The sequence below is a fragment of the Loxodonta africana genome, chromosome 9 (assembly GCF_030014295.1).
Source record: "Loxodonta africana isolate mLoxAfr1 chromosome 9, mLoxAfr1.hap2, whole genome shotgun sequence".
In the NCBI taxonomy this organism is placed as follows: Eukaryota; Metazoa; Chordata; class Mammalia; order Proboscidea; family Elephantidae; genus Loxodonta; species Loxodonta africana.
The window spans coordinates 110,869,623-110,882,232 of record NC_087350.1 but is presented as its reverse complement, the minus strand read 5'-3'; the positions used below and the strand labels follow the sequence as shown (position 1 = coordinate 110,882,232).

At 40.5% G+C, this 12,610-nt stretch overlaps 1 protein-coding gene across 4 annotated transcripts in view; it reads left to right on the top strand.

Moving 5' to 3' along the window:
* The window catches only part of IL33 (interleukin 33), a 73,486-nt gene that overhangs the window by 12,442 nt on the left and 48,434 nt on the right, over positions 1 to 12,610 (top strand). The window contains exon 1 of one of the 4 annotated variants that reach the window (XM_064290527.1): positions 9,334 to 9,357. The exons of the other annotated variants lie outside the window; for them this stretch is intronic. The gene's annotated coding sequence lies outside the window, so the exon portion shown is untranslated. Of the gene's footprint in view, positions 1 to 9,333; positions 9,358 to 12,610 lie in introns of those variants that run through there. 4 annotated transcript variants of the gene reach the window in all.

The following is a 12,610-nucleotide window of genomic DNA, read 5'->3' as shown; positions in this document are numbered from 1 at the left end:
AGAAGGATATCATGTTTGGTAAAGTAGAGGGTCAGCAAAAAAAAGGAAGACCCTGAATGAGACAGATTGACACAGTGGCTGCAACAATGGGCTCAAGCACAGCAACAATTGTGAGGATGATGCGGTGTTTCATCCTGTTGTGCACAGGGTCACTGTGAGTCGGAAGTGACTTGACGTCACCTAACAACCACCACCACCACTTGGGTTCAACTTCCTCTGCTCGAAGTACATTCTTTACAATTTTCTTTTTTTGAAGGTTTGTTGGTGTAAACCTTCAGTTTTGGCTTCTTAAAATGTTTTTAGGAATAACATCACCAGATCTAGTGTGTGTCTGTGGTCAGCAAATTTCAGGCAGTTACCTATATATCTCGAATCTGCACTGAAAGGAGGAAGTCGATAAGGCAGATTTGGCTCTAGGGAGAACAGGTCATAAAACCTGGGGCGAACATATCCCCATTTTTTACTTGTTATTCTGCCTAATTATTAATAACATTATTTTCCTTCTCAAAAGTTTTATGTTAGGACAATACATTACACGGTCACTTGAATAAAGGCTGAATAACCTTGCTTGCCAACAGTGAAGAGGACTTGAAGCCCTTACGGATGAAGATCAAACATTACAGCCTTCAGTACGGGTTACACCTCAACATAAAGACAGCAAAAATCCTCAAAGCTAGACCGGTAAGGAACATGATGATAAGCAGAGAAAATACAGAAGTTGTCAAGGACTTCGTTTTACTTGGATCAACAATCAATATCTACGTAGGCAGCAGCCAAGAAATCAAAAGATGTATTGCACTGGGCAAATATGCTGGAAAAGACCTCCTTAAAAGTGTTTAAAAGCAAATATGTCACCTTGAGGACTAAGTTACACCTGACCCAAGCCATGGCATTTTCTATCACCTCATATGCATGCAAAAGCTTCACAATGAAAAAGGAAGAATTGACATGTGTGAATTACGGTGTTGGTGAAGAATACTGAATATACCATGGACTGCCAGAAGAACAAACAAATCCATCTTGGAAGGAGTACAGCCAGAATGCTCCTTAGAAGAGAGGATGACAAGATTTTGTCTTGCTGATTTTGGACTGCCTTAGTTATCTAGTGCTGCTATAACAGAAATACAAGTGGATGGCTTCAAAAAACAGAAGCTTATTTTCTCACAGTCTAGTCTAGTAGGCTAGAAGTCTGAATTCATTGAAACACTTGAAGCTCATTCTTTCAGAAAACAATCAAAGAAAACAGCTCCAAGGGAATGCTTTCTTTCTCTGTCGGCTCTGGAGGAAGGTCCTTGTCATCAATCTTCCCCTGGGGTCCAATGAATGTGCTCTGCTCCCAGTGCTGCTTTCTTGGTGGTATGAGATCTCCTGTCTCTCTGCTCGATTCTCCTTTATATCTCAAGAGACTGACTCAAGATACTATCTAATCTTGTCGATTGGGTCCTGCCTCATTAACATAACTGCCTCTAATCCTGTCTCTTTAACATCATAAAGGTAGGATTTACAACACTTAGGAAAATCACATCACGAGGCAAAATGGTAGACAATCATGCAATACTGGGAATCATGGCCTAGGCAAGTTGATACACATTTTGGGAGGACACAATTCAATCCATGCCAGACACATTATCAGGAGGGACTAATCCCTGGAAAAGGACATCACATGCTTGGTAAAGCAGAGCGTGAGTAAAAAAGATATAGACCCTCAAGGCAATGTATTGACACAGTGGCAGCAACAATAGGCTCAAACATACCTACTATTGTGAGGATGGCACAGGAGCAGGCAACGTTTCATTCTGTTATACATGGGGTCACCATTAGTTGGAACCAAGTCAACAGCATCTAACAGAAACCACAACAACCTGTAACCTAATGAGGTATTGGTGATTCAGTGTCAGAGTTCTTGCCTTCTATGTGGGAGACCTGGGTTCTATTTCTGGCCAGTGCACCTCATGTACAGTCATCACCCATCCCTCAGTGAATACTTGCTTGTGGCTCTGATGCTAAACAGGTTTCAGCAGGGTTTCTAGACTAAGACAGACGAGGAAGAAAGACCTGGTGATCTACTTCCAAAACTTAGCCAATGAAAACCCTCTGGATCACAGTGGTCTGACCCACAACCAGTCATGACGACAGTGCAGGACCAGGCAGCGTTTCTTTCCTTGGTACACGGCATCGCCGCGAGCTGGGGCTGATTCAAGGGCAACAAGGACCTGTCATCTCAGCTTCATTTATAGCACACTTTCATTTACACTTAAGTAACTAGGGACTTTCATTTCTGAATGGAATAGAATGGAGTTGCTTGTGGTAGTCCAATGTGTGAAACAAAATTATAAGCTTTGCTTTATAAAAACAGAGAGTTCTTACCCATGACACTGGAGGCCATCTTACTAAATGTTAAAAACCCGTCTGCTGTGTAATCCTAAATATATATGTATATATATATTTTAAAGTTTATAAGTTGTGCCTTGAACTATAACTGACCTGCCCTTGTGGCACAACGGTTAAGCACTCAGCTGCTAACCTAACGGTCAGCGGTTCAAACTCACTAGCAGCTCCGCAGGTGAAAATCTGCTGCTGTAAAGATTTACAGTCTAGGAAACCTTACAGGAAGTGAGCCACTGTGAGCCAGAATCTATCTGATGTACTACAACAAGTCTTGTTTCATGTGATTGTATCTAGGTAAGCAAGCTCACTGAAACACTTGAAGCTCGTTCTTTCAGAAAACAAGGATTTAAAAACATATCCTGTTTCCAAGGCTCCAAAGGTCTTGCAACCATGGCTCACGGTTTTATAATTGTCTTAGTAAGGTTAGCATGTAAGCTTTGACAATGTTTGAGCACTTACTGCTGTCTTACTCTGACATAATCATCAACCAATCAAAACATTTTTGTTTGATGTTCCTGATAAAATTATATACACCTGAGTCAATTCCGACTCATAGCAACCCTATAGAACAGAGTAGAACTGCCTCATAAAGTTTCCAAGGAATGGCCAGTGGATTCAAACTGCCAGACTTTTGGTTAGCAGCTGAGCTCTTAACGACTGCACCACCAGGGCTTCAAAATTATGTATAATCATCCTGAAAATCTTAATTAATCGGAGCACTGATTTACTAAGTAATGACTTGCCGCCCAACTTTAAAGTTGCCCGTTAAACCTGTGTAGCAGCCTAATAGTGGACAAATGTTCCCGCTGAGAACAACCAGAAGGAGCAGGTAAAATACCACAGAAAAGAAAAAGTGTCAAGGTAGTTACAACAGTACATCAACAGGGAATTGCCGGAAATTCAAGCCGGACTCAGAAGAGGACATGGACGTGCTTTGTTCTGTTGTACACAGGGTAGCTATGAGTCAGAAATGACTCCACGGTACCTAACGACAGCAACAGCGACATTTTGAATCAAGTGGTTTCGTCTGCACAGTTACAAGGCACACGCTGTTGATTTTGTTGCTGCCGGTGTTTTTACGGTCTCTGATTTTGTCAAATTTTCTGGTGTTTTAGTTATAACATCGCGGTAGTTAGTATTTGTGAGCTTATATCAATAACTCTCTTAAGAATGAAGTAGTAATTAAAGGAGAAGGAGGAGTGATATACGGGAATTACAATTTATGAGTAACATTATTACAAAATACATTATTAAGGACCCTATTGCGGCAGGAGGTTCACAGTGGTGGGGGTGACACAACGAGTCCACACCCTGGGTGACACCAACCCTAGTGACAACACTGATCTTTTAAAATTTTTGTGAAATTATCCTGTTTCACGGGGGCAGAGGCTTAAAAGAAAATCCAAACCCTGTCAAAAGCAGAGGTAAGTTTTTGGAAGGTTGCGTTTGTTTTGCTTTTGGCAGTCTCGCTTGGCTGAGGAGACAAGAGTTAAAGTTCATGACAGCTGGGGGAAAATTGAGTAATTAATAAAAAGATTAATTCAAAAGATGTAAGAAAGGAAACACAAGGGAACAAAAACAGCAAAATAAAGGCAAGATAGTAGAAGTAAACTCAAATATATCAGTAATTGCAATAAATATAAATAGACTATGTTTTAGTTCAAAGACAAATGATGGTCAAAATGGTGAATAAGCCAAACTCACCTTATCCTGCTTATAACTGGCACATCTTAAATTAAAAAAAAAAAAAAAAAAACCACACACCTACATTTCCGTCCAGTCAGTTCTGACTCATAGTGACCCTACAGGACAGGATAGAACTGCCCCATAAGATTTCCAAGGCTGCAAATATTTATAGAGGCAGATCGCCACACCTTTCTCCCACGGAATGGCTAGTGGGTTCCAACTGCTGACATTTCTGTCAGCAGCCAAGCACCTAACCACTGTGCCATCAGGGCTTCATCTTGAATATAAGAGCACTGAAAAAATGCAAGAAAATGGATGAAAAAGATACATTATGTGAACACTAACCAAAAGAAAGTTGGCATAGCTCCACTGATAACAGACAAAACAAACTTTCAGGCATGATACACACTAGAGATACAGAGGGACATCTCAATGTAAGGAAAGGTTCAGCATATGTCATAAAGCGCCACTATTCATCCCTGTAACTGCCTCCATATTTCCACAAATTCTTGGGGTAGTCCTGCATTCCTTTGTTATTTGCCACCTCCGATCCCGTTACTGTATGCAGCTTAATTCTTTTTTTTTTTTTTTTGTCATTCTATAGGTATTTTTTCTTTTCTTTTTTTTATTGTGCTTTAGGTTTTAGATGAAGGTTTACAGAGCAAATTAGTTTCTCAATAAACAACTAATACACATACTGTTTTGTGACATTGGTTGCCAACCCCATGACAGGTCATCACTCTCCCCTTTTTGACTTTGGGGTCCCCGTTACCAGCTTTCCTGTCCCCTCCTGCCTGCTAGTCCTTGCCCGTGGGCTGGTGTGGCCATTAAGTCTAATTTTGTTTTATGGGTCTTTCTAGTCTTTGGCTGAAGGGTGAACTTCAGGGGTGACTTCAGTACTGAGTTAAAAACGTGTCCAAGGTCCATAGTCTCGGGGTTTCTCCAGTTTTTGTCAGACCAGTAAGTGTGGTCTTTTTCTGTGAGTTTCAATTTTGTGTTACATTTTTCTCCAGCTCTGTCTGGGACCCTCTATTGTGAACCCTGTCAGGGCAGTTGGTGGTGGTAACCAGGCACCATCTTGTTGTGCTGGACTCAGTCTGGTGGAGGCTGTGGTAGTTGTGGTCCATTAGTCCTTTGGACTAATCTTTCCCTTGTGTCTTTGGTTTTCTTCATTCTCCCTTGCCCCAGACAGGGTGGGACTAGTAGACGTATCTTAGATGGCCGCTCAGAAACTTTTAAGACCCCAGAAGCTACTCACCAAAGCAGAAGGTAGAACATTTTCTTTATAAACTATGTTATGCCAGTTGAGCTAGATGTCCCCTGAGAACATGGTCCCCAGCTCTCACCCCAGTAATTTGGTCCCTCAGGGAGTTTGGATATGTCTCTGAAGCTTCCATGACCTTGCCTTGGTCAAGTTGTGCTGGCTTCCCCGGTATTGTGTACTCTTACATTTCGCCAAAGTTACCACTTATCTATTGTCTATTTAGTGTTTTTTCCCTCCCCACCACTTCCCTCCCTCATAACCATCAAAGATTGTTTCTTTCTGTGTGTAAATCTACTCATGAGTTTTTATAATAGTGGTCTCATACAGTATTTGGCCTTTTGTGACTGACTTATTTCACTCAGCATAATGCCCTTCAGATTCATCCATGTTATGAGATATTTCACAGATTCATCATGGTACTTTATTGTTGCATAGTATTCCATTATGTGTATGTACCATAGTTGGTTTATCCATTCATCTGTTAATAGGCACGTAGGTTGTTTCCATCTTTCTGCTTTTGTGAATAATGCTGCAGTGACTGTGGATACGCACATGTCTATTCATGTGATGGCTCTTACTTCTCTAGAACATATTCCTAGGAGTAGAATAGCTGATATTTCTATTTCTAGCTTTTTAAGGAAGTGCCACATCGTTTTCCAAAATCATTGTACCCTTCTGCATTCCCACATGCAGTCCATAAAAGTTCAAACCTCCCTGCAGCCTCTTCAATATTTGTTATTTTCTGTTTTTTTGATTTGTTCCAGTATTGTTGGGGTGAAATGGTATCTCATTGTAGTTTTGATTTGCATTTCTCTAATGGCTAGTGATTGCAAGCTTTACCTGATGCATCTGTTAGCCACCTGAATGCCTTCTCTGGTGAAGTATCTGTTCATATCATTTACCTATTTTTTAATTGGATTATTTGTCTTTTTGTTGTACAGGTGTTGGATTTTCCTATAGATTTTAGAGATTAGAACTTTGTCGGATTTGTCATAGCCAAATTTTTTTTTCCCAATCTGTAGGTTCTCTTTTTACTCTTTTGGTGAAGTCTTTTGATGAGCGTGTTTCATTTGTAGAAGATCCCAGTCATCTAGCTTATCTTCTGTGTTTGTGTATTATTAGTTATAGTTTGTAACCTATTTATGCTGTGTATTTTACGCCCCTGGTTAGGTTTATTCCAAAGTATTTTATTTTTTAAGGGTTTATTATAAATGGTATTGCTTTCCTGATTTCCTTTTCATAGTCCTTTTTATTGGTATATAGGAATCCAACTGACTTTTGTATGTTTATCTTGTACCCTGCTACTCTGCTGAATTTTTCTGTTACAGTAGTTTTCTTGCAGAGTCTTTTGGGTTCTCAATGTATGGTATCATATCATCTGCAAATAGGGACAGTTTTACTTCTTCCTTACCATTTTGGATGCCCTTTATATATTTATTTTCTTCATCTAGCTAGAACTGCCAGCACAATGTTAGATAGGAGTAGTGACAAAGGGAATCCTTGTTTTGTACCTGTTCTCAGGGAGAATGTTTTCAGCCTCTCTCCATCAACAATGATGTTGGCTATTGGTTTTGTATAGATGCCCTTTATTATGTTGAGGAATTTCTCTGCTATACCTATTTTATTGAGAATTTTTATCAGGAATTGGTGTTGGACATTCTTGAGTGCCTTTTCTCTGTCAATTGAGATGATCACGTGATTCTTTTGTTTTATTTAGTGGTGGGTTACACTGGTTTTCTAATGTTGGACCATCCTTGCATATCTGGTATACTTGGGGTGTTTTTTTTTTTTTTTTTTTTGATAAAATGCTGAATGTTATTGGCTAGAATTTTGTTGAGAATTTTTTTTTGCATCTATATTCATATATTGGTCTGTAATTTTCATTTTTTGTGGTGTCTGTCTTTGCCTGGTTTCGGTATTAGGGTTATGCTGGTTTAGAATTCGGAATATCTCTTCCTTTTCTATGTTCTGAAATAGTTTGAGTAGTACTGGTACAAGATCATCTCGAATGTTTAGTACAATTCTCCAGTGAAGACATCTGGGCCAAGGCTTCTTTTTTGGGGGGAGGGGTGCCATCCTGTCCTGTTTTTTAATATATATTTTGATATTGTCTGCTGTCTTCAGAACATTCAGGAATTATTTCCTTCATTTATTGATTGTAGATTTGCTTTATGCTGTTTTTTTGTTTTATTTGGTTATGCTTGGGCAGGTGGGCTGGGCATGCTTTGCTGCTTGCTCGTCTGTGGTCAGCATGATACTTTTCAACTTGTCCAGGTGGGCAGGGACAGTCGCTCAGCTATGGTATAGCACGTCACGTTCAGTGAGGGGGAGAGGCAGGGATGGGTCAGTTGCAGCACATACTGGGGCCGATGGAGCAGGGCTGGAGGTCAGTTCAGGGTGGGGTCCAGTGTAAGTGCCAGTGTTGCTCAGGGGTGCAGTGCTCGGTGCACGGTCCAGATAGGCAGAAGGGAAGAGAGAGAATGTAATGTGTGGAGCTATGTGGGATCGAGTTCTTTATCCTCTCATTTGATGCTTAGGGTTCCAGGACTGACGTTTGTATCTGTCTGCCTCAGTTTTTCAGGTCTTTGCTGTAAAGGGATGGCGTGTACCACTGTCTATAGTGCCATTTGGCTCCACCTCCCGCAGATTGATTTTTGATCTGCCCTAGTCAACTCAGCATTCTGCCTCCTAGCTTTCTTTCTTAACTGCTTTACCCCAAGGGTGGGCACAGCCCTCTTCCTTCTTTCCTCACAAACATAACACTATGTAGCAGATGACTGCTTGGGTTTGAGGATGATGAATGAACACCGAACAAGAAACAACTTCAAACTGGATAACAGAAATCATTGTTGCTCAGTTCCTCCGGTGCTTCCTCCAAAGAGACTCCAGCCCAGTAATATCTTTACCAAGCCCTGTTTACCCACTTGTTCTCTCATCTTCTCTTTCCCCTGAATTCCAGAATCCTAACCTTCTATACCTCAGGATGTTTTCCAATAGGAAAACAAAAATATTCCTGTTATTTAATTTTAGAGAACATTTTTTCTGCCTCTTTGGTTCAAGTTCACTCTTCTACACTAGTGGGTTGGGTGGTTGTAGGTGCCATACTAGGTATAAGTATATGTAACAAACAGTCACATCACAATATCCTTCTAAGTACAACAGCAGTCTTCCTTCTGGTGTGTGATCTTAGAATGCAGCAACGGCTGGAGTTTAAAAAGAACATTCCTGTGCCCCTTAATTTCCTGCTACAATTATAGTACAAATGCCAAGAGAGATGAGGAGATGCCATGTAGGAGAGAACTTTCTCACAAGAGAAGGAGAGATGGAATCGACAGTGCAGGATTTGCTTTTATGATAAAATGGGATGTCTTCTGTGAGACTTTTGGGATGAATGGGAGGGTGAATAAGCAATAGGGAGCAGGGAGGGAGGGCAGGTGTGTTGCGATGCAGGGAGTATCTGAGAACTTTTCATTTGCACATGAGCTGCCTATTGCTGATATGTAAAAGGGAGTGACCCAATTAGAAAGGAGTTCAGAGGCATATCTGACCTGTTAGTGAAGGCTGTAAATTAAGAAGCTCATGGCTAAAAGCACAAACATAAATGGCAAAGGAATTCCAACACAAACAGTGCTGAAGGTGAAACTGTGATGTTCAACTCTGAAGAAAGCAAGTTGTAAAGTGTGGACGGGAGCCGAGGAACGATTGTGAGCTGGAGATGGAAGGGGAGGGTGGATAATTCTGGTATGAGTTGGAAGGAAAAGAAACACAGGACATAAAATTCATAATCTGTTGGATTTTAAGATGAAAATAGTGGAGAGGGCAGAAGGCAGTGAATCTTAGATGCTGAGAAGACTGTAACTCCTATGACACTTTATACACTACTAAAAACGTCACCCGCCCAGATCTTCCTTCTAAGGCAATTTGGTTTTCTGCCAGATTTTGGGTAATAAACAGAGTCTCAGGCTCTCTGAACACAGAGCTGCAGCGTTTCAGGGGAGAAATCCAAACAAGATTACAAGGTAAGAATGAAACCAGTACTCTGAAAGATTTCTCGTTGGATTTTGCAAGGTAAGATCTTGGGAGCCCTGAGAATCATTTTCTATTTCTGTAAAATAAAGGATTAGGCTGATTTGTCATTATTATTGCCAGTAGCAGTAAAGGTTGATGATGCTAGCTGCCATTAATTTACAATTTCATTTTGCTTTCCTTTGGATAATTTGTAAAATTAATAATAAACTGCAAAAGTGGGTTCGTAATGGTCTTTATAGTAAATGTTTCCTTTTATTCCACCTATGTAAAACTTCATGAAATAAGTTGATAATTCTACTTCATATTTCTACTGCTTATCCAGGGCAAGCTTATTTGCAATTGTTTACAAGTGGTTTTCAGGAAAAGGGGAATAAATAGAAAAACTGAGAAGCTCTACCCTCTCAAAAAAAAAAAAAAAGTTTGTGAAAAAATGAGGCATTGATATCCTCAGTGGGTCAGTTTCAAAGCTCATTGATTTTGTTACTTTTGTTCATTTAGAGACTTTCTTTTGAATACTGTTTTCTTCTTTTTATTCCTTGCTGTCTGCCTCCTGACAATTTTTCCTCCTTGCCCTCCTCTCTGCCTTAATTTTCCACATGTGAAAGTACACTTCTAGACAAATTTCTCTCTGTATAGAGCCAAGGAGACCATTTTAATAAAGAAAATGGCATAAAACTCAAAAGCGTGTATTGTGGTTGCACACAAGTCGTATTCCAGGAGGCCTTTGGAGATGGGGTGAAGGGGGGAGCCTGCCTGTCTCTGACTCCCAGAGCATCAGTGTTCGGCTTCTCTGCTGGAATCTTCTGAACTTGATGCTTCTCTTTCGATTTCATCCTTGAAAAGCCACAGTTCTGCATTCAGATCAGAAAATGTCAAAGCCTTCTTTTTCCCCAAACCTGGGGTGCATAGTTAGGTAGTGTTCTCAAACAGTTAGCTCTGAGCACCAGCATCATACTACAGCTCAAGTTTCACATATTTGCTATTCTTCTTCCAAAAGAACCTGGCTCTCCTACAAATCCTTGCTCAGTGGCTGAATAATTCATTTTCCCACGAATTTTTTTTTTTCTCTTTTCCATCGCTGTTTAACTTATAGCCAGGATATACTTCTTTCTCCTTCCCATTTGTAGAGAGGGAAGAATTCTGAGAAGAACTATCTTTTAGGGTTGAAATTGTCAGGGATGAAAGTAACAGACCAAAAAAAAAAAACCACCCAAACTCATTGCTATCCAGTTGATTCCGACTCTTAGTTACCCTATAAGACAGAGTAGAACTGCCCCATAGGGTTTCCAAGGAGCAGCTGGTGAATTTGAACTGCCAACCTTTTGGTTGACAGCCATAGCTATTAACCACTGGGCAACCAGTGCCCCAATTACAGCCTTGGAAACTCAATGGGCAGTGGTTTTGTTTTTAGTTTGCTCTACTAATGGTTCTCAAAATTGGTTTCTAACCAGCAGGATTAGCATCACATGGTAACTTCTTAGAAATGCAAATTTTCAGCAGGGGTTCCAACAACAATGAACTAGTTCAAAGCCCTAGCTTTGGCTGTGAAGAGTTCTGCATCAGGGAGGAATTCAATCATTACAGGGAAATACTGCTGAGAAGGCAACTCTGGCGAAAAGAAACACAACACATCAGAGAATATTTATGCCAGTAAATCTGCCAGCATGAGGTCTTTTTATGGAGATTTGGGGTCGCTATGAGTCGGAATTGACTCGATGGCACTGGGTTTGGGTGCCAAAATCAATGTCTTTCATTCAACTAGTTGAAATTTTAGCAAACCTGATGGGAATCAAGAGTGTCACGCAGAATTCCCCTTCTTTATATCTCAATTTGCAGCAGGAACATTTAGAAACATTGAGACAAAAAATAATCTCCCTGAACAGCAGAAAGAAACCTTATTTCTACCCTCCAGAAAAAAAACAAAGATGCTTTGTTCTAGGAAATCAAGGAAAACCCTCTAATCTCTTTTTAGCTTCTCTCTGGGTTCTCTTGTTACTGACATCTGCCTGCAGAGAGAACTTTCAAGGGGACACAGCCTGTAAGTGTAAGCCAAGTTCATGGGGGATGGAGCAGAAGGGGGGACAGGAGGAGAGGGGAACTGGGGATACTTCCTCCCTGTAGCAGAATCCTGGCTGCTCTTGTTACTGTTGGTAAATCTTGTTCTACCTCTGAAGGATAGTAGGGTGGTTGACCTTTTTTAAAATTGTGCTTTAAGTGAAAGCTTACAGCTCAAGTTAATTTCTCATTCAAAAATTTATATGCGTATTGTTTTGTGACATTAGTTGCGATCTCCACAATGTGATAGCACACTCCTTTCCACCACGGGTTCCCTGTGTCCATTCAACCAGTTCTTGTCCCTTCCTGCCATCTCATCCTGCTTTTCGACAGGAGCTGCCCATTTGATCTCATATATCTGATTGGCCTAAGAAGCACATTCCTCACGTGTATTATTTTTTGTTTTATAGTCTTGTCTAATCTTTGTCTGAAGAGTGGGCTTTGGGGAATGGTTTCAGTTCTGGGTTAACAGTGTGTCTGGGGGCCATAGTTTCAGGGTTCTGTCAGTCTCTGACAGACCATTAAGTCTGGTGTTTTTATGTGAATTTGAGCTCTGTTCTACATTTTTCTCCTGCTCTGCCTGGGACTCTCTGTTGTGTTCCCTGTCAAGGCGGTCATTAGTGGTAGCTGGGCACCACCTAGTTCTTCTGGTCTCATGCTGGTGGAGTCTCTGATTCATTTGGTCCTTTAGTCCTTTGGGATAGTATTTTCCTTGTGTCTTTGGTTTTCTTCAAAATCTTTTGCACTGTGACAGTTGGGAGAAAATGTCTTTAAGTTCACATCCCACCCAGTGCCGTCAAGTCGATCCCGACTCATAGCACATATTTCTTAATTATAAAAGCATAAAAATTAGAAGCCCATTGTTTTTTTGGCATCTAATTTTTTTTAGGTCATTTGTGGCAAATGCTCATGAAAAAGCATCTGGCAACTCAACAACAAAAAGGCAAACTACCTCATCAAAAAAATGGACAAAGAACTTGAATATTTCTCTAATAAAGACATACAACTGGCCAATAGGCACATGAAAAGATGCTCAAGTCATTAGTCATTAGAAAAATGTAAATCAAAACCACAATGAGATACCACTTCACCTGCACTAGGATGGCTATGATCAGAAAAACGGAAACTAACAAGCGTTGGCAAAGATGTGGAGAAATCTAAAGTCTCATCCATTGCTGGTGAGACTGT